The following is a 22,500-nucleotide window of genomic DNA, read 5'->3' as shown; positions in this document are numbered from 1 at the left end:
GGGGAACCCTGGTTGAGAAACGCTGATCTGGAGGCTTCCAACATAGAAGAACAAGTACCTCCCATCCCCACCCACCTTCTCACCCACCCAGTCCCCAGTACTGAAGGAATTACGCGGACGTTGTAAAGATCCGCAACCCAAGAGTACCTGAGGGTTGTTTATCTTTACAAGTTGATATTTGAGGTTCCTGGTCTTAACAAGCTCATTCTCAGGATGGCCAATCTCTACAAACTTGTTGAAAGGCCTAACCTGACCTAACCTAGCGTAATCTAACTTGACCTAACCTAACCTAGCCTAGGCTAGCCTAATCTAACCTAACCTAATCTATCATTACTGTTGGGACCATTTATATTTACAAGAATATTTCTGGGATTGCTACTCCTTACAAGCTAGTGTGTGGGGTAGCTTATTTTTACATAGGTACTCTGCGGATGCTGGTCTTTACAATGTCCGATTACGCTACCAAAAGAGTCGGTATCTATGGGTGGCACCCTTTGGCGAAAGTGAACACCTCAGGCGCAATATCGAGACTCCGCGTCCAGACATGGCTGAGTAATGCACGGCAGATAATTGCAGATAATTACAATACCACCATATTTCTACCCTCTTCTGGAAACCAAACAAATCAGGATATGATGCAAAGAGGTACATAATTAACTTAAAATGTATTCCTTTCCACTATCACAAACTATCTTTTATGAACAATTACACCAACCGGCACGTTTTACCGCAGCTTATCTTTTCGTTCGGAGACGTAACCCCGATATAGCGCTGGCTACAGCGAGCCTAGGATATTTATTTTATTAAGTGATTGTTCCACGCGGTAAATGTACGTTTAGCTCATTGCAATTATATTACTAGCCTACCACAGCCAGTGGCGGGCGACGCGCATGATATATTTGGGTAAACGCGTTGGTAGGTTCGGTTGAAATTACCAGCCTCGTACTTTGCAGCTCAAACCAAAACATCCCCATTCAAGAGCAAAGAATTGGCACTCTAGACAATCGTTTGACTATCATCATTGAGCAATGAACGATCATCGTTAGGCAGTAATCGCACCGAGCAGTACGTACTTTAAGAAGTGGGGTTGGTGTCTTTAACATTTCACAGCTTCATGCTTACCCCGTGTCCCTCTTAATGCTCCACCTTATTTAAACCGAACCTCGTGTTATATGCTCCCTGAGCACCTAAGCTGTTATCCTTATCTCCATTTTTACCACCGTTCATGATATGGTTCGTTTTATGGCCTTGAACAGGCGAGTTCATCAATGTCAAGCCACCAGGAGGAAACACCCTCTGATTTACCACCCCCATAAGACCTGCGGAGGTGGAGGGATGAAGGGGGAGGGGTTGGAGGGGGAGACAGAGCCTTGAAGTCAAGGAACCGGTCAGGTGCCCGACGAGGCACTAGTACAACCGAAGTACGTGCTTTGACCTTAAGGTTAAGTTTGTCACTACTGTCCCGAGTGTATCGTTCTCTCCTCCTGCCGGATTCAGGGACCCATTGGGCGCTCAACAGCGTAGTGTGTACTGTCGATTTAGTGTCAGAACGATGTGTGGACGCTTGTCCTTCGTCGTCGTATGCACAATGGCATTAGGCAACCGATGCGTTTCTTGAATGTGGGTACGGTGTAAGTCGCAATACTGCTTCACTGTGGCTGTGGATGTGATGATAAGATGTTTGGTAGACTTTAGAATTTTTAGTCATGTCTTTAATTGCTCGTAAAGTAACTTCGCTCTATCATCATAAGCGCTGTCGGTCGGAGAGAATCATACCCCCACCCCCACCCCCCACCCATCTCAAAACCTATCAACAACCTTAACTTCATCTGGAGGTGGGGCCCCAATGGGCCGGTGCCTAGTCTCCGGACTGAAACCAAGATCTCTCTCTATCAACACCCCAGTTCCCCTTTTCACATAAGAATTGACAACCGGCAACTGTTCCTCTCCTTCTGCTGCTAGACAAACATAATAAAAGAGGCAAAGAGACAATGGTCCAACGTTTCTCCTCAAGGAGAGTTCTGTAAAAAGATGTGCTACTCCTACGCTGCGGATGTCCAATGAAACTCCATACAACAGTTAGTATCACTGCTATGCTATGGCACTGTACTCATGTTTTCGATGTTCTACATCGCATCATTCTTTTCCTTTATTGTTTTTTTTTTTTTTTTTTTTTTTTTTTAGTTGTACTCCTAGTAACTTCTACCAAATCCATTGCCTGGTAGCGAGTGAAGTTCCCAGGATATTCTATTTCTATCTTGTTTTATCATAGTTTAGCTCACTTTACTTTAATCTAGTTCATTATATTCTATCTTATTTTGTCACTACGTTTCCTCCTTTGTAAAAGAAGATAACCATTACCATTCTTCACTGCCCTTATCACGAAGTTTTCCTTTCTCTCGTGTACTCCCAGCCCGAGATAAGTCGGGCGCGGCCGTCTGCAGGAATGGATGTGAATGCACAACAATAATTTCTTAAAGCAAGAGAAGGTACCTTCTCCGTGTTTTTACTGTCGATCACGCCAGCAAAGGGCACCATATTTCTCTCACTCAACTTTGGTCTTTGTATTTATTCCCAAATCTTCAGTACTCGATACATTTTCTAGTCCATTCAGATATTCATTCGTTTTCTTTATAATTCACATTCACTTGCATTACATTTACACGCGATCTCAGATTCTTCAAAGTCCATATTTTTCTAACAGCTCGCCATGCGCATTCACATTCGACCTACTACCGTCAACATTCCTTACACATTATGTTTTATATCTATCCACATTCACTCGTAATTACACACACACGCGCTCGTAACTTCACACACACACACACACATACACACACACACACACACACACACACACACACACACACACACACACACGTGCAAAATTGGTCACCAACTACTTCAGTCTCTTCAGAATCATCCAAAGTGGGGTGGCATCAGCAAATAACAATTTATTCACTCCTCATATCCTTTCATACTCACCCATTTACCTATGCCTAGCAAAAATTCTTGCATGTCTGTCTTAAAAAGAGAATCCAAACAGCCTCTTCCATTTCTAAAGCCACGTTGTTTCTTCTTAAACCCTTTTCTTATTCCCTTCCGATTCCTGCCAACACACGTCCATACAAGTTATCCACCATACTCAAAAAATGAATCCTTCTAAAATTGTCATACTCGTATTTGTCTCCATTTCTCTTATACATTGGAGCTACACATGTGCTCCTCCAACCAGTGCACCCCGTTCACTGAAACACACATTAAACAACTCCACCAAACACTCCACCATTACTGCTACGCCATTTCCCAGACATTCCGCGTGACTCCCATATCATCCTGATGCTTTATAATCTTTAATTTTTCTTTCTTTCTTTCTTACCTTCCCTCCTAGATTTAGATTTAAGAAGGAAATAGGCAAAATTTTGTTTACTAATAGGGTGGTCGATGAATGGAATAAACTTAGTAACCATGTAGTAAGCGCTGAAACCATCAATTGTTTTAAAAAACGATTAGACAACTTTATGGATGGGGATGACAGGTGGTGATGGATACGGAGCTGCCTAGTGTAGGCCTTATGGTCTTTTGCAGTCTCCTTTATTTCTTATGTTCTTATGTTCTTATGTTCTCCTCGTAACTACCCTATCACTCTCCTGGCACATCATAGTCAATCCCTTGAGATCTACAATCACAGTGACCACATATCCTCCACATTCAACAACTCGGAAATACACTGACCATCTCCCTCTGAAAGTCCTCCTTTCACTTTTTCTCAACTAAAATCATTTCTTCTTAGGCATTTCACTTTCTTTTAAAACTTCCTTTCAAAAAATCGCCAGACAAACATCCACACGACCTCGCATTTCCATTCTCGTTGGCCTTTTCTTCGCCATCCGTTCCGCTTCTGTCCTTTTAATTAATGCCTTGCATGCATCTTTTTTTCTACCCATTCCTCACATGCTCTCCTTTGTAGACACTACCACACTTATCTTTTAGCACTCGTACCTCTATAATTATACACTTGATATGATGATGATGCAAGATGGCGCGAGGAACACTCAATAGCCACCATTATGCTGAATCACCCAAGAGCCTTATTGTTCTTGACCATTGCAGAGAACGGGCAATCCCTTCGTCCAGCCATCAGACATGTTCTACTGTTCTAAACTGATTATGCACAATAGGATGAGATGATTCCACACAATAGTATAAAGTTATCAGATGTTTTGATCAAAGGGGACGACAGCGAGAAAGAAGCGGGGCAAATCTGGGATTACATGTGTTTCGCTCGGATTAGTTTTAATGAAGCAGTTCAGAGTGACTCTGCCTGCCTTCCCTTCCCTTCCCTTAGCTTACTTTCTCTTCGCTTCCCTTCCCTTTCATTCCTTTCCTTTCCCTTCCCTTTCATTCCTTTCCTTTCCATTCCCTTTCATTCCCTTCTTTTCCCTTTCCTTCCCTTCCTTTCCCTTCCCTTTCTTTTTTCTTTCCTTCCCTTTCCTTTCTTCCCTTCCCTTTCCTTTCCTTTCTTCCTTTCCCTTCCCTTTCCTTTTCCTTTTTCTTTCTTTTCCTTTCTTTTCCTTCCCTTTTCTTTTCCTTTCCTCACCTATCCTTCCTTTTCCTTTTCCTTTCTTTTCCTTCCCTTTCCTTCTTTTTCCTTCCCTTTCCTTTTCTTTTCCTTAACCTTTCCTCGCCTATCCTTCCCTTCCCTTTCCTCCCCTTCCCTTTCCTCCCCTTTCCTTTTCCTCCATTTTCTTCCCTTCCCTTCGCTTCCCTTCCTTTCCTTTCCTTCCCTTTCCCTTCCCCCGCGATGTTATCTTACTAAATGCTCTCCTCTTAACCCATCTTGTTCACAAATTATGCGGTCCCTCATGTTCATTTGTTCATTTTGACTGCAGGGTTAAACCATTTCGTGTACCCGAGTGGGGGGAGATACTTCACTTCCCAATATATATATATATATATATATATATATATATATATATATATATATATATATATATATATATATATATATATATTATATATATTATAACTTTTTTTTTTTTTTTTTTTACAAAGTGCTGATTGGTATCTGAGCTACCTACCGACGGGGTGTGAATGTCACAATGGTGATTGAAATAGCCTATCAAGAGGCATGATGAGTGGAAAAGTACTGCCTGGTGCGGAAGGGGGGTAATTAATGACTTGCCTCCTTATTGCCAGATGAGCAAGCTTCTTCGTAAGAGGATTGGCCGCTTCTTGCCGAGAAATCATAAACAAACAAACAAACAATCACCGATTCAGAACGAACGCCTCTTTTAATGATGAGGAGTCTACGCCCAGAGGCGTTTAGCTGTGACTGAAGCGAGTACATTTGCCCCGTGTGCTCAGGGTGCCGGCAGGGGAAGGGTAGTAGTGACTCGTTCAGAAGTGAATAAAAGTAGACAACACACCACTCAACCAATTTCGACTTGCGTCGACGTAAGTCGAGAGCAGTCGAGTAGTGGCTTAGTCTCGGTTTGAAGTCAAAGTTAACCTTAAAGTATTGTAATTCCATCCTAATAAAGATATTCTATATTGGTGTAAAGACTATATTCTATCATCAGTGTATAGTAACTTTAAAGTTGTCTTATGATAAAGGTACAATATCAGGATAGGTGGGAGGTGACATGTAATTTCTCACATGTCCAAGTGGGTAGTAAGCAAAAATAAATAAATAAATAAATCAATAAATAAGTAAAACATAGATAATTAAAATTATAAACGAATATTTATAATAGATACAATATATACATAAATAGATAAATATATGAACAAATTTTACTATCTCAACTTAACCTAATGTAACTGCAAAAAATATATGGTGACAATAGCACCTCGTGCGAGGCCCCGACCGGTGAAAATAGCTTTGTTTATGATACTAGGTGGGCTCTGAACGTATGATGGATCTCGCTTGACAAACCTGTTCGAAAACAATGACGTCACCGCTTAAACCATGTAGCCGCTCCAACTCTGACCCCTGAGCCTGTACATGGCATCACTAACTTGCCATCTAACCTCTCCTAACCCAACCAAATCTAAGTTAGCCTAACCTAACCTAAGCTAATCTAATCTAACTTAGCATAACCTAACTTAATCTAAACTTGGCTAGCTTCTAACCTAGTTTAACCTAACCTAACCTAACCTAGACTAATCTAACTTAACCCAGCCTATCTTAACATTATTTAGACTAACCTAACGTAATCTAACTTGATTTAAACTAACCTAACCTGCCGTCATATGCCACCAGACTGGAAGTAAACTAATAGAAATTATGTGCGTCTCGAAAACTACAAGAATAATAGAGCACTTGACTTATCAAATTTGTTTATCTGTTTGTGTTTGTTTGTTTAACTTTCATTTGTTTGTTTATTTGTCTTTGTTTATTTATTCCTTTGTTTATTCATCTATACTTATTTATCTATTTTCTTGATTATTTTTTATTTATTTATCTATTCACTTATTAGTTTGTTTATTAAGGTCTTTGGAGATTAAAGTGGACAAGATTGGGATGATTATCGTGGAAACTACGCTGTTGTACGGAAACGAGTTGTGAACACTGGGAACAGTAATGATTGACAACTGAACTTATTAGCGGGTCAGTGGAACAACCGGCACGGAAGAACACACAACTGAACTCACTCGAAGTGCTCGGAGAGAGCAAACCTCCGCCAACGATACAAAAATATAAAACAAGTCTTAGGAATGTAACTTCCCAAATCATATATGTTGCATGACGTCACAACCGAAGACCAACCAGTCAGAAGAAAAGGCCACAACAGGGAAGAATTGTCGAAGGCAGTTGAAGAGAATCTTAAATCGTTGAACGATGAGCAGCTAGAAGCCGAAGGCCGCTCAAGGCGAAGCCAAGACCCCCGGCGAAGCCAGGACGGGTACAGCCCGGGGCTCGTTTGTAAAAAAAAAAAATATATATATATATATATATATATATATATATATAATAATAATAATAATAATAATAATAAATTCTCAGATTTGGCTCGTGATATGAATGATCAGAAATCTGCTGTGTTACTTAGACCATGTTTCTCAAAAAATAATAATGAATAAATAGATAAATACGTTCATGACTAAAATCGTCTAATTTTTACCAGAACAAAACATATAAAGTGTGTCATCACAACAAGGATTATAGTGGAAAACCTTGATTTCATTAGGCTCACTCAAACATCACTATATATTCACAGGCCTCCAAAGACTATATGTACGTGTGTTTGTGTGTGTGCGTGTGGGTGTGGGTGTGGGTGTGTGGGTGTATGTGGATGATTCCCCATTATTCACCATCATTGTTTTGGGTCACGTGTTGGACTCGTGATTGACAGCTATTTCCCTCCCAGAAGAGAGCTCAGAGCTCATATATGACTGATCTATGGGTAATATGACCTTACACGCACACACACATACACCCAACTCCCCGCCCACGAGAGTTGGAGTATCGACCCGCAGAGCAGCGATACTAAAATTATTTCAGCCCTGGGCGGGATTCGAACCCCGGACCGCCGTAGTGGCAGCCGGGAACTCTAACCACTGCGCCACGAGTCGTGTGTGTGCGTGTACGAATGCGTGTACGCATGTGCGTGTCTACATGTCTGCATTATTGTTTCAGTAATCAGGAAATTTACATATCTCCATGTCTGTATGATGTCTGTATTCATGTCTGTGTTTTTGTCTTACAGGAGGAAGGAAGAGAGATGGAGAAAGGTATGTACCACTCGATTTTTTCTTTCATAATTTGTATGTATATCGTCATCTGCCCTTAACCGTCTGTGTATAACAAGATCACATTCTTTGTCTTCTTCATCCTCTGGCAAGCATCTCTTTACTGGGTTCCAGTTTTACTTCCAGATAAGACCGATATCATTATTTGATCCAATTAGGATTTTTTCTTCTTCTTCTTTTGGGGGGGGGTCATCATCATTGAAAGTATCCTTATGGTACTGCATATGAAGTCCTTTTTTATGGTTCTCACTATTGAAGGTTTCCTTATGGTATTGCATATGAAGTCCTCAAACCTTTTTTTTTTTTTTTTTTAGCTTTCTCACCATTGAAGGGATCCTTATGGTACTCAATATGAGGTTCCCAAATCCTATTTGACAAGTTTAAGAGTTATTTACTAGTAAACAGAAAGTCCTTCATTTCTTGATAAACCCTTTCATCTTCTTGACATAAAGCAACACTTTTAACCCATTAAGGCCCAATTTTCTCTTTGTATATTTTGTTCTGTTTTGTTTAAAAGGGAATGTATGTCTCTCTAAGCTGTATATGATCATATATATATACATACATATATATATATATATATATATGTATGTATATATATATATATGTACATGCCTATATGTACACGCATATATGTATACGTGTATATATATATATATATATATATATATATATATATATATATATGTACATGCCTATATGTACACGCATATATGTATACGTGTGTATGTATATATATATATATATATATATATATATATATGTATGTATGTATTGGTATAAATGGGCAGTAAGTTCTCATGTAGACATGTTTGATTGAAGACCAGGGCTAATTCTGCATCCACTATCTTCTTAGTGATTTTTTTTGTTTTTTTCGATTTTCCGAATGGATTGTTTACAACTCGAAGAGAGGTTAAACACGAGGCTTCCGAGTTCCATGGTGTTATTCAATAGATTATTACACAAAAACATGAAATACAAGCTTTCGCTTGACTCGCACAACCATCTTCAGGTAAGTAAAAATGAACATAGAGACCAATATTTAAAAAACAAACTAATGTGGTACACCAGTTCACTTGCCCAGTAAAAGGTTGTAAACTTCTTCCCTAATGCCTCATACACTGGTGTTACCATTACCTCTCTGAGCGGGAGACTCACAATGCATCCCCGTGAAGTTGGCATACGCTAGCACGTGACACAACCACGCAATAAAACTCCTACCAGGTAAGATCTAGCTAACAATACAAAAATATTTAAACAGTGCAACAATCACAAGAAACTACATATTTAAGAAATAATCTTTATCTGACAATACACCCCCCACGACCTGACGTCCAGCTTCAACCTACTTCTCCCAGTATCTTCATATGTCTATATCTAATACCGATCTGTATGTTCATTTTTACTTACCTGAAGATGGTTGTATGATTCAACCAAAAGCTTTTATTCTATATTTTTGTGTAACGTTCTTCTATTGAACAACACCATGGAACTCAGAAGCCTTGTGTTTAACCTCCCTTCTAGTTATAAGCAATCCATACGGAAAATCGAGGAAATCACTAAGAAGATAGTAGTCTTCAAACATAAGTACATGAGAATTTACTGCCCATCTATATCAATATATATATATATATATATATATATATATATATATATATATATATATATATATATATATATACTTCTAATCAAAAAGCCCTCTATCCTTCTAACCGGCTTTACATAAAGAGAAAACAGCCCTAGTATATGCTACGAGGAGCAGAACATAACATGACACAATAGAAAAGCGGACCGTATCACCGAACAGGTCCAGCAGGACAGTTGCCCTAAAATGAATGAAATCGCCTGACCTTAACTGAACAAGATATGTTTAGTGAGTGAAGAGATTTAGCGGGTGAAAGTTAACTAGGATAGATTTGCTCTTCCATACAATGTCCTGCCCCCCCCCTCCTCCTGCCCTCCTTCCGATCTCCGGCCCTTGGCCCGAATAAAATCGTCTGGCGTTCAATCAGAGAGAATGGGCAGCGCCGAGATCATTTTATCAGCAATAACCAGTGTTTCTGTCCTTAAGGGAGACAATATCGCACCGAAGAGTATGAGTCATGGAATTGATGAAGGAGTGATTTGAGTGAGCAGGACAGAAAGAAAATAGAAAATGGACTTTTTTTTTTCTTTCTTTCTTTTTTTTAGGGATAAAAGTATGCTGTATAACTCTGGCCCGTGGAGGTTTTACTCAAGTCACTAAAACATCGATTACATACAATGGCGCAATAGGTTAAATCACTAACACTTGTCTCATGCTAGCAAAAGTTCGAGTCCTTGGCTGTACCACGTTTCAATTTCTGCATGTTGGCCTCCTCGAGTTTCTCGATGTTGATGGCTTGGAATTGAAGTGTATTGTGGTTGATAAAAATGTATATCAGATAAAGTCAGTACATCATATTGTAAGACGTCACCTAGGGACGACTGAGTTATATACATGACTACAATCAAAAACCGACAGAGAAATGTTGTCTATCCAACAAGTTTCTGAAATAAAAATGAGATATCATGAATAAATTATTCTTACTTTTTTACGTTAATCACCAGGAAATTCCACGCCAAGTAGTTTAATTCTGTCGCTACGCCATTTCCATCGATATAATGCATATTATGGTAATAAGCAGATTTCTACCATATACGGAGTAGTTAAGGAAGATAGCATCTTGCTTGTATATCCGAGGAGCATTTATTATGTGATATGTCTGGTATCGAAAGATACGTTTCCACTGTTAATGCAGATACTTTATGATAACTCTATCATGACCTCTTTATCGGTATCATCTGACGTATTTGTTGCTTCGATAACAATGAGAACAGTATCGTTATCGTTCATGCAGTGGTGATAAATGATTATGGTAAAGATTGCTTATCAAACGGCTTCCGATCTTGTACTGTCCGTACAGAAAGATTTCGTGATGATTACTTTAGTGATAAGTACACATATACACGCATACATACACGCACACACACACACACACACACACACACACACACACACACACACACACACACACACACATAACCACGAGCATAGCTCCCTTCCCGTATAATACAAGTAGGTAAATACACACACACACACACATCACCACGAGCATAGCTCCCTTCCTGTATAATACAACTAGGTAAAAACACACACACACACACACACGCATACATACACACACATACACACACAATAACACACACACACACACACACACACACACACACACACACACACACACACACACACACACACACACACACGCGCGCGCGCGCACACATACGAATGCACATAAGCACACACACACACACACACACACACACACACACACACACACACACGTACACAAACACCCGAGTTTAAGCCTACAATGTATAATCGAATTTATTCTTCCCAGAGTCCCGATATAAACTCCAAGGCTTTCAGTCAGTTCAACAAGCCATCTTTGTCATGTTAAAGTCTTCATGAAAATTATACTCACGGGAGATATATTCTGAGAACCTGAGGAGACGCGGTGCCCCATCGGGATAGGACACCTCCGGAGGGAGACGATTCGAGTCCAACAACCCAGCGTACGGGGAAGAAAGAACGTTGGGGCGCTCCATGGCTCAGAGGTATCGTGTGTGTCTGGTAATCGCGAGGGGATTTTGAGCGTGTGTTCGAATCCTGGCCATTGCACAGAGGATGGGAAGGGCATCCACTCTGAGTAATGGCCCCCAGACGCTGTTCACCTCTGACCTGAGGTGACCTGAGCTTCCTACGGGTATTGTTACTGCAAGAGTGGCATCATATTGAGGAGGACATTGTCTTCTGCGTTCCTTGTAGAAGTTGTTCCAGACCATCTGCAAGGTCGAGGTCCGGGCGGTTACCAACCCCGCAAATCACGAAAAAAAAAAAAGAGAGAGAGAGAGGGAGAATACGAAAAAAAAGAAAAGACAAGAGAGAGAGAGAGACAGAATACGAAAAAAAAGAGAGGATGTGCGCTTTTGAGTCCCGGGAGGCTGACTGTGTCCGTGTCTGCCTCATGAGACGAAAAGGGTTCTTCCCGTGCGTGGACCGAGACTTGGTCTGTCAGGTCTGCATTGTTTCATTCTGGAAGGATGATCACTGTGACAGAAACCATGGAGGAGGAGGCGACAAAGCCATCAAGCCCCTAATATAAAAGAACGAATGAATGAATAAATAAATAGATGAATAAATAAATAAATAGATAAAGGAAGAGATAAATGAATAAATAAATGGATAAATATGTAAATAAATAAGAATGAATAGATAAATGAATAAATAAGAATGAATAGATAAATGAATAAATAAGAATGAATAGATAAATGAATATATAGATGATTCAAAATAAATAGACAAGTAAACAAAAGTAGATAAATAGATAAACAATAAACGAATTGACAGATAAAGATATCCTAATAGCAAAAGTATTTCAAGAAGTCTTGAGAATGCTTCAACCAGTGGGACGAAAATTTGTCAATCATATTGTATATGTTTCACCATTCTTGATAAGTAGACATATCTCCAAATAAAGGAAACCACGTTAATGATATGTTCATCTTCCCAGGATCTTAGTCAAAATTTACGATTAACCCATTAAACTCCGATGACAAGATGTCTTGTCATTTGGTCAAATAAAACAAAAAATTATAAAACACCAAAATGTTTGATCCAACACCAGAAAAATATGACGTCAGTCCTCCTCGCTTCGCTCGCAGCGAGCGAAGCGCTGCGAGCGAAGCGAGGACTGACGTCATATTTTTCTGGTGTTGGATCAAACATTTTGGTGTTTTATAATTTTTTGTTTTATTTGACCAAATGACAAGACATCTTGTCATCGGAGTTTAATGGGTTAATTACTTCACTACGGTAACTATGTGAACTAATCCGCTTGTAAAAACAATTTCATTGCAAGGACAAAATCTTGGGTAATAACGCATTCCTCTTCGTGATCTCGGCCTCTCAAATCAAGATAAAAACGGCCAATTGAGTGACATCACACCTCTGGCATCGCGTTTGTTATGGTTGACGTTATTGTGAAACGTTTGTAGATATATCTAAATCGTCAAACGTTTTATTTTTTGGGGGGAGGATCTTATGAATAGTTTCTAGGTATGTTATCGTTAATCCATTTTCTATATAACTTTGTATATAACAAGCTTAGCCGGCTTTTGATGATGAAATTAACTCGATTTGTTCATTATTAGTTATACTTGGTATGCTATGGTCCTACGACATTTTTCTATCCCAAATAAGTTCTTAGCATTCCCAGCAAGAACCCGAAATGGACACCCAGCCAACAAAACGTTCCAGTTATTTTGCTGAACGTTTTCTTTGTTTGAATTCTGAAACCTTTCAAATCACCCCCGACGCGCATCCAGCCATCACCTCGTTCATTTCATGAGGAAACAACATTACTGGTGAAGAAAAGTATGTGTGAGAATTAATGAACGCCCTCATGAGAAAAAGAGAGAGAAAAAGAGAGGGAGAGAGAGAGGGGCTGAGAGAAAAAAGAGACTGAAAGAGAGGCTGAGAGAAAAGGAGACTGGGAGAAAGGGAGACTGGGAGAGAGGGAGGCTGAGAGAAAGGGAGACTGACAGAGAAGAAGGCCGAGCGAGGGAAGCCGAGAGGTCGAGAGAGAGGGAAGCCGAGAGGTCGAGAGAGAGGGAAGCCGAGAGGTCGAGAGACCGGGAAGCCGGGAGGTCGAGAGACCAAAAGGCCGAGAGATCAAGAGGCCGAGAGACCGAGATTCTGAGAGGCCGAAAGACATTCAGAGAGACCGAGGTATCCGAGAGACCGAAAGGCCGAGAGACCGAGAGACCGAGAGGCTGAAAGACCGAGAGACCGAGAAGCCGAAAGACCGAGAGACAGGGAAACCGGGAGACTGAAAGGCCGAGAGATCGAAAGGCCGTGAGGCCGAGGGGAGGAGAGGCCGAGAGGTCGAGAGGCCGAGAGGAGGAGAGACCGAGAGGTCGAGAGACCGAGAGACAAAGAGACCGAGAGACCGAGAGGCCGAGAAACTGAGAGGCCGAGAGACCAAGAGGCCGAGAGACCGAGAGGCCGAGAAAATGAGAGGCCGAGAGACAGAGAGGCCGAAAGGCCGAGAGACCGAGACTGAGATACCGAGAGATTGATTGAGAGAGAGGGGGGAGGGGAGAATGAGATTGAGGGAGGAAGAGAGGGGGAGAGAGAGAGAGAAAGAGGGAGATGGGAAGAGAGAGAGAGAGAGGGAGAGAGAGAGATAAAAATGCAGAACATCGAGAGCGCGTCTGTGCACGCACACCCTCCCTCCCTCCCTCCCTCCCTCCCTCCTTCCTCTCGGACCCCCTCCTCTGACGAAACCCGCTTTCCGTCTTTCGAGACCCACGCTGCCTCGTCCAACCCTCCGGGAGATTATTCGCACTTCGGGACAAGTACCTATGGACCGTCACAAGAGCTGCCAAGCCCGCGAGGAACCACCACCAGGCATCGCCAGGGTCTTGTGCTTCGAGATGAGGTGACGCAGAGCCACCGTTCTTGTACAACAACGCGACGCGGACGAAGACGAAGACGAGGAGGATGACAGCGCGCCGTTGACTGCAAAAAGAAAGAAAAAAAAAAGGAGGATGGACGTTGAGCCCCGGGCACAACATTAAGGTCGAACGGGTTCATCAGGTCATTAGTGAAGATTCCGGGCTTTATGTAAGCACGGGAGACTTTACGGCGCGGACCACCCCGCCCTGCTATTAGCGTAGTAATTGGGGGAAGGGGGGAGGAGAGGGGATGGAAACCATGGGCGCTCTTGTGGGGGAGGTGAGGGCTGGGAGGGGAGAGGGAGTTTTCTCTATCCCCCCCCTCTCTCTCTCTCTCTCTCTCTCTCTCTCTCTCTCTCTCTCTCTCTCTCTCTCTCTCTCTCTCTCTCTCTCTCTCTCTCTCTCTCTCTTTGTCTCCCAGTCTCCCAGTCTCCCTGTCTCCCTGTCTCCCTGTCTCCCTGTCTCCCTGTCTCCTTGTCTCTCTGTCTCCCTGTCTCTGTCTCTCTGTGTCTCTGTCTCTTTATGTGTCTCTCTCTGTCTCTATCTGTGTCTCTCTCTGTGTCTGTGTCTCTCTCTCTCTCTCTCTCTCTCTCTCTCTCTCTCTCTCTCTCTCTCTCTCTCTCTCTCTCTCTCTCTCTCTCTCTCTCTCTTTCTTTCTTTCCTGAGGAAATCCATACCTTTATGATCTTTGTTAGTGTTTTAGTCCTTCATAAAAGATTCTTCTTTTGGCAACAACGGCACAGTAAGGAAAGATCCGGACTTCGGGAAGCCCGGTGAGGTTTCCTCATCGTGATTGTCTTTCTAATACCTTTTCTCATGGTAAGAGTTATTAGTTTTCGTTATATCCTGATGGTTTTAGTCAGCTTAACCCATTCAACTCTGATGACAAGATGTCTTGTCATTTGGTCAAATAAAACAAAAAATCATAATAAAACAACAAAATGTTTGATGATCAAACAGCACCAGAAAAATATGACGTCATCAGTCCTCCTCGAGGAGGAGGACTGATGACGTCATATTTTTGTGGTGCTTTTTGATCATAAAACAATTTGTTTTTTTATTATGATTTTTTTTTTTATTTGACCAAATGACAAGACATCTTGTCATCGGAGTTTAATGGGTTAAGGGTGAACCCTGGACAAACAAGGTCTCAAAAACAATACGATTCACATTTCGCGAAACTGAGTTTTGACAAAGTTTCCATTTCGTTATGTTTACTAACCTAACCTAACCTTACCCAACCTAACCTAATCTAATCTAATCTAACCTAACTTAAACTAATCTAGCCTAACCTAACCCAAACCAACCCACTAATCTAACCCAACCTAACCCAAACCAACCCACTAATCTAACCCAACCTAACCTAACCTAGCCCAACCTGACCTGATCTGACCTGACCTAATCTATTCAGAACTGACCTAGCCAGACCTGACCTGACCTAATCTATTCAGAACTAACCTAGCCAGACCTGACCTGACTTGATGGAATGCGATTTGGTGAGACCTATTTGGGGAAATGCAGTTTAGCGAAACCTATGTTGGCAAAATGCAATTTGGCGAAACGGGAAATGCCCAGATAGGGCGCGAGTCTGATGAACAAGATCAGAGGCCGTAAGTCATAACAAACGATAACAAAACTCTACATCTGTGTTGAGGAGGTCAAGAGGACGCGGTCTCACCCCTGGAGGACGAGGTCTCGCCCTTGGAGGACGAGGTGGTCTTCGAGGCTTAAATAAAATCGTCTGGGGATGACCCTACGAAGACAAGCTTTTCTCTGAATAAATTTATTTAGTTTCAGCCAGAAAAAAAGGCCTTGAAATAACTACTAACGGTGTGTGTGTGTGTGTGTGTGTGTGTGTGTGTGTGTGTGTGTGTGTGTGTGTGTGTGTGTGTATAAGTGTGTGTATAAGTGTGTGTGTGTGTGTGTGTATAAATGTGTGTATATAAATGTGTGTGTGTGTATATAAATGTGTGTGTGTGTGTGTGTGTGTGTGTGTGTGTGTGTGTGTGTGTGTGTGTGTGTGTGTAAGTGTGTGTGTAAGTGTGCAAGTGTGATGCATTATGCATACAAATAAATTGTATTCAGAGAGTCACAAAGGCTAAAAGTAGAGGAAAAGGATAATTCCCGTTGATGATATCTTTAATAAGAAGAAAAAGAAGAAGAAAGAGAAAAACGAGAAAGAAGAAGGCGAAGAACGAAATGAGGAAGAGGAAAATGGAAAGGAAAAGGAAGAGCAAGGGGAGGAAGAAGAAGGAGAAGAATGAAATGAGGAAGAGGAGCTGCAAGACGAAGAAGAAGACGAAGAGGAGGAGGAGGAAGAGGAAGAAGAATATACCAAATGACAACCGAGGGCGAGTCCCGTGGATCCAACTGCCTCGTCGATTATTGTTCCTTTATGGCGAGAGAGGTGTCAAGCCGGCCAAAGAATGAAGTGGTTCCAAACGGAGTTGGCAGATCAGGCCATGAGAGAAGACCGATAACCGAAGAATTTTGATTGGGGAGGAGGAGGAGGAGGGGGGAGAACCTCTCTTCGTCTCTTGCGGAGCACTACTGTATACGTCTCCCCATTGTTTACGAACCTCCTTGCTCGTTCTCATTACTCTGACACGAATGAGATTTGCCCGATGTTTGTCGAACAGGTCCACCCTCTCTCTCTCTCTACTCTTGTCCGCTCACCTGTCTATTTCAATCCATCTTCTGCCTCCTTATCTGTTTTCCCTTCAACGCGTCTGCCTGTGTGTTTGTCTCTGCACGGCCGTCTTCCTGTCTGTCTCTGCGAATGCTGAAGCGTAAAGACGAGAATCTGTTTGTGCTTCTGTACAAAAGTGTCTGTTTGCGTTTCCTCGCTGAGGCGTCGGGTTTGTGTATGCAAATGCGCGCATTTGCTCTGCGAAAGGGCGCGCATATCGGCGCTGCGATCGGAGCAAGAGAATGCCACGCGGGAGACTCCAGTCCGCCCCCGTGGCTTCGCTAACGACACCGAGTCTTCGCCTTCAGAAGAGGAGAAGGAGGAGAAAGAGGGGGGCGGAGGAGGAGAGGAGACTCGAAGACCAGGAAACTAAAAGATTCGAAGACTATAAGACTATAAGACTTGAAGACTCAAGGACTCAGAGTCTCAAAATATCAAAGTCTCAGACTCAAAGACTCAAAGACTCGGAGACTCGACCGCTTTTTGGGTCCAAAGAACTCGGGGGGCGCAGACTCTCCTGATCCAATCAACGTCTAGTCGTCAGCATGTGATTCACCATGGTCTTTGATCACGTGTTTGACTCGTGATCGACAGCTATTACCCCCAGGAAGAGAGCTCAGAGCTCATATATGACCGATCTATGGGTAATGCTGTGACCTTACACGCACACACACACACCCAACTCCCCGCCCACGAGAGTTGGAGTAACAACCCGTAGCGCAGCGATACTAAAATTATTTCAGCCCTGGGCGGGATTCGAACCCGGACCACCGTAGTGGCGGCCGGGAACTCGAACCACTGCGCCACGAGGTGTGTTGGACCTCGAAATAGACAAATTTTCGACTCGAGCTGACCCCTGCCAACGTCAATAGGATTTTTTTTTTTTTTTTTTTAAGTATATGATATGTTTCCTTAGTAATATTTGGCTCACATTTAGGTAATTTTCTTGAACAGATATAAAAGAAAAGTTGTCAGACAAAACATTCGAATTATGTACCATGAAAAATTCTTGTTCGTGGCTTGTAAAAGTATACAAAGGCTTTATCTTTTTTTTATTTTCTATTTCTTTTTATCATTGTCATTATCATTACCATTATTGCTATCATTTTCACCATCAACCAAAACTTTCGACCAACATGCAGCGAAGGTCGAGGGGATGGCAGTTCGAACCCTGCCACCGGCGAAGTTGGACCAAGTGCATGGTTCATAAAATTCCAAACTACAAAGTCCTCTGTAAGGGGCACCATCCTAGCCTTCTAATAAGAGGTGGGGGGGGGGGAGATTGTGACGTGAGACCTTATCACCACGATCACCACAACTTATCAGAAACTCTCTCAAAGAATTCGTTCTCTTGAATGCCTCTTGCTCTGGTCAGACAAGAAGCCATAGCGCACCACCACCCCCTCCCACCCTCCCACCCCCTCCCCAGGGGCGGGGTCCTGAAGCGGCTGGGGCGGGGCAGCCTCCTCGTTCTCGACTATTCGAGCTATGCCGCTGAACTTCCAATTAAGATAAGCGAAGAATGAGTGGTGGGGGGCGAGGGGCGGGGGGCGGAGGGAGCACAGGGACATGTGTTCAAAAACAAATGAAGAAACGTGGGTGTGATACTGGCCTCACCTCTCTCTTTATCGGTCTCTCTCTCTCTCTCTCTCTCTCTCTCTCTCTCTCTCTCTCTCTCTCTCTCTCTCTCTCTCTCTCTCTCTCTTTCTTTCTCTTTCTCTCTCTCTCTCTTTCACACGCACACACACACACACGCACTCACGCATACATACACACACACGCATACATACACACACGCATACTCACACATACACACAGACACACACACAAATACACACACACACACACACACACACACATACACACACACACACACACATACACACACACACACACACACACACACACACACACACACACACACATACACATACATACACACACACGAACACATATGCACACACGTATATGTATACACGGGACAGAAGAAAAACAAGAGGGCATGCAATGAAACTCAAAAAGGATAACTACATAAGAGACCTGAAAAAAACAGCCACACAGAGTGATAGATATATGGAACAAATTGGATGAAGAAATAGTTTGTGCAAACACAATACAACAATTTAAGAATAAACTTGATCTTGCGAGGTACAAAAACGGGTCATTACGAGCATAGCTCCCCTTCCCGTATAATACAACTAGGTATATACATGAACACGTACATATGGACATGTTGACATACATGCGCATACGTGTGTACATACACACGCACACGTACGTCTGTGTGTGTGTGTGTGTGTGTGTGTGTGTGTGTGTGTGTGTGTGTGTGTGTGTGTGTGTGTGTGTATGTGTGTGTGTGTGTGTGCGTGCGTGCGTGCGCGCGCGCGTGCGTGCCTTCTGTCATTAGACCCTGAGTCTGGGCATCAGCCACATCAAAAAGTAGAAGAATAAGGTGACAAGATCCATTTTTCTTTCCCCGTTTTCTTTCCCAACCTTCCTCTCGCTCAGTCATTTCCACTCCCGTCCCGTCCCGTTCCTTGTCCTGTCCCGAACATTCTTCCACGCTCTTTTTAACTGCATTGCATTTAACGTGTTAATGTACTTCCTCGAATGATTGCCTCCAGGGGGCATCATTTGTGCTTCCTCATAGGGCATTATGCCCTTCCAAATCGACCTTGATAATTATATGCCTGTGTATGAGAATGCCTTCTAATTGGGTACAACTATCTTGATGGGTTGGTACAAGATATGTAGCCATTATAACTAGGTATGTGTGTGTGTGTGTGTGTGTGTGTGTGCGTGTGTGCGTGTGTGTGTGTTTACTAAGGATTTTTCTTTTCTGACCTAAGTGATTCCAATGATTTACGTGTAGGGTTTGTTTTCTTGTTGTCTACGCAGATTCAGGAATGTAGCTGTCCTCGTGTTCTTTGTGCGTTTTAGGAGATTTGTGTTTGAGAAGGTCTCGGGTGCTGTTGTGTTGTATCCGTCCCTTGTGATATTTGCGGGATTGTAGTAAAAACTCTCGTACCTTAAGTTTTTTTAATTTAGTTTTATTCTATTTATCTATTTATTTGTTTATTTATATATCTATCTATTCATTCAAATTTTTATTTAATTATCTATCCATTCACTTATTCACTTGCCTAATTATTTACTAGCTTATTGTTTGTTTGTTTATATATATCTAATCAATGTTGGATGTTGGATGACAAAGTATACATGTTCGGATGTAGACTATTATTCTTTTTTTTTATGTTTTGGTAAAAGATTAGGAGGTAAACTATGTTCTATTGTAGTGCTTTGTGATTAGTATTAATTGTGTACTTTTCCTGGTGGCACTTTTATGCTTTGCAGTAATGAAAAATTATTTGAATTCGGTGACAATTTTGTTATTATGTGTGTTATACAGCCTTGGAAGAACACCATAACACATGCTTGGAACAAAACATATAGAAAGTATCTAGAAGTATCTTTTAACGAGGAAAAGTGATCATACGCTCATCGTTAAAAAAAATACAACAGATATAGAAATTATCTAAACGGACCAGACACTGAGATACCAGTACGATTGAGCAACATATATAGAAAAGACTTAAACGAGCAAAACAATGTGTTTGAACAGTAGATTTGAACAGTAAGATTCAACAATACTCTAGAAAGTAATCAAGAGGAAATAACCCTTAGTTAAGAGGATAAACCCCTTAGTTAAGGTCAAGACGACCCTATTTGTGTTCTTGATGAGGTTACACTTTGATCTTTTATCTCTGAGCTAATTTACATATCTTCTAAATCGCGATTCGTTTCCACCAGTTAGGACGAGATATCTCTGGTAGTGAGTCTCCTTATTGGTGGTCATTATGTAAATAGTTGTTGTCCATAAACGATGGTGCATATCCCCGTGGCATCGATTACCGAGCGGCCCTGAAGAGAGAATACTGAAATGTCCTTAACTTCACCACGTTAAAACAATTTATATTTTTCCCAACTGGAGACATCTGATTTCATGTAACCGTGGACGGAGAGGCGAGGGGGGCGTGGACACCTGGTGAAAGGGGTTTTCATCGACCGGGACCCCGTTACGAACCTCCGTCTCGCATAACCTTATTCTTTTTACGTGCCCATACCACCTATGCGGCGGTACACTCTTTATTTCCTCTCATTTACCTTTCATCCACATATTTTTCTTGTGCTTCTTATTTTACTTTACACATTCCCACGCGGAACACTTTAGATTAGAGGCTGGGCAACCCTTAGCACGCGTGCAAAACTTGGCACACGAACGACTTTATTTTCCGGCACGCGAAACCCAGAGCTCACCTTAAAACAAATTTGGTTATTTTGGCACTCACACTTGAAAAGGTTGCCCCCACCCCTGCTTTAGGTAATCTATCTACACTTAATTTTTTTTTTTTTTTTTTTTTTTTTTTTTTTTTTAGTTTGTTACCATGAACATCCACAAATATGTTGGTTCTACAGTGCTCTCCACTGCGCTTTAGGTGGAGTCTGAAGTTCTTCAACAGAAGCCGCCTAAAATATGTCTCAAGTCGTAGGCTGTCCTCTCCAGTTTCTCACTAATGCCTTAGTACAGTAAACACTCGATATATCAAACTATATATCGATATATCGAACTAATTGGTCGTTATAACCCAGAGATTGATATATCAGTAGGTTTAATCATATCGAACTTTCTCATGTCCGCGTGTGTGTGCGTGCGTGTGTATCCGGGCTAAGTTAATAAATCCCAGAACGTCGTTCTTAGATTATCATGGGAAAAAAGGAGGGAGAAGGAGTGCTTCTGGGAGTGGAATGCGCTCCAAGACTCCGCTCAAGAAGACCAAATAGCTTCTTCGTCGTCCGAGTTCGGTTCTCTCGAAGTGGACAAAGACTCGAAATCAGTTTACCAAATGGCACGAAAGTTTTCTGTGTTCAGGCAGAACGATGTCTGCCAATTAGCACGTCGGAGACTGACGCGTCTGCTTGCGCCTATAGGAGCTACATTATGCCCAGGTGATTACACTGGGGCGTTGGGATGAACGCCCATGTCCGAGCAATTAAGTCGATAATAATGACTTTCGTGTAAGACCAGTCCATTTTTTTTTTCTGAGAGAGAGAGGAGGGAGAAGGAGAGGGACAGAAAGAGAGAGGGAGGGAGGAGAGAGAGAAAGGGAGGAGAGTGTATGTATATGTATATGTATATGTGCATACATGTATATATGTATATGTATATATATATATGTATATGTATATGTATATATGAATATGTATATATGTATATGTATATATGGGTATATGTATATATGTGTATATGCATATGTATGTATATATATGTATATGTATGTATATATATATATGTATGTATATATATGTATATGTATATATATGTATATATATACATATACATATATATGTGTGTGTGTGTGTGTGTGTGTGTGTGTATACATATATATATGTATGTATGTATGTATATATGCATGTATGTAAATATATGCAACAACGGTACTGCTGGTTCTCCTAAA

This window comes from Oratosquilla oratoria, chromosome 26 (genome assembly GCF_046742065.1).
Source record: "Oratosquilla oratoria isolate Oo_2021 chromosome 26, ASM4674206v1, whole genome shotgun sequence".
NCBI classification, from domain to species: Eukaryota; Metazoa; Arthropoda; class Malacostraca; order Stomatopoda; family Squillidae; genus Oratosquilla; species Oratosquilla oratoria.
The sequence above is the reverse complement of the archived record's forward strand: the minus strand, read 5'-3'. Positions refer to the sequence as shown.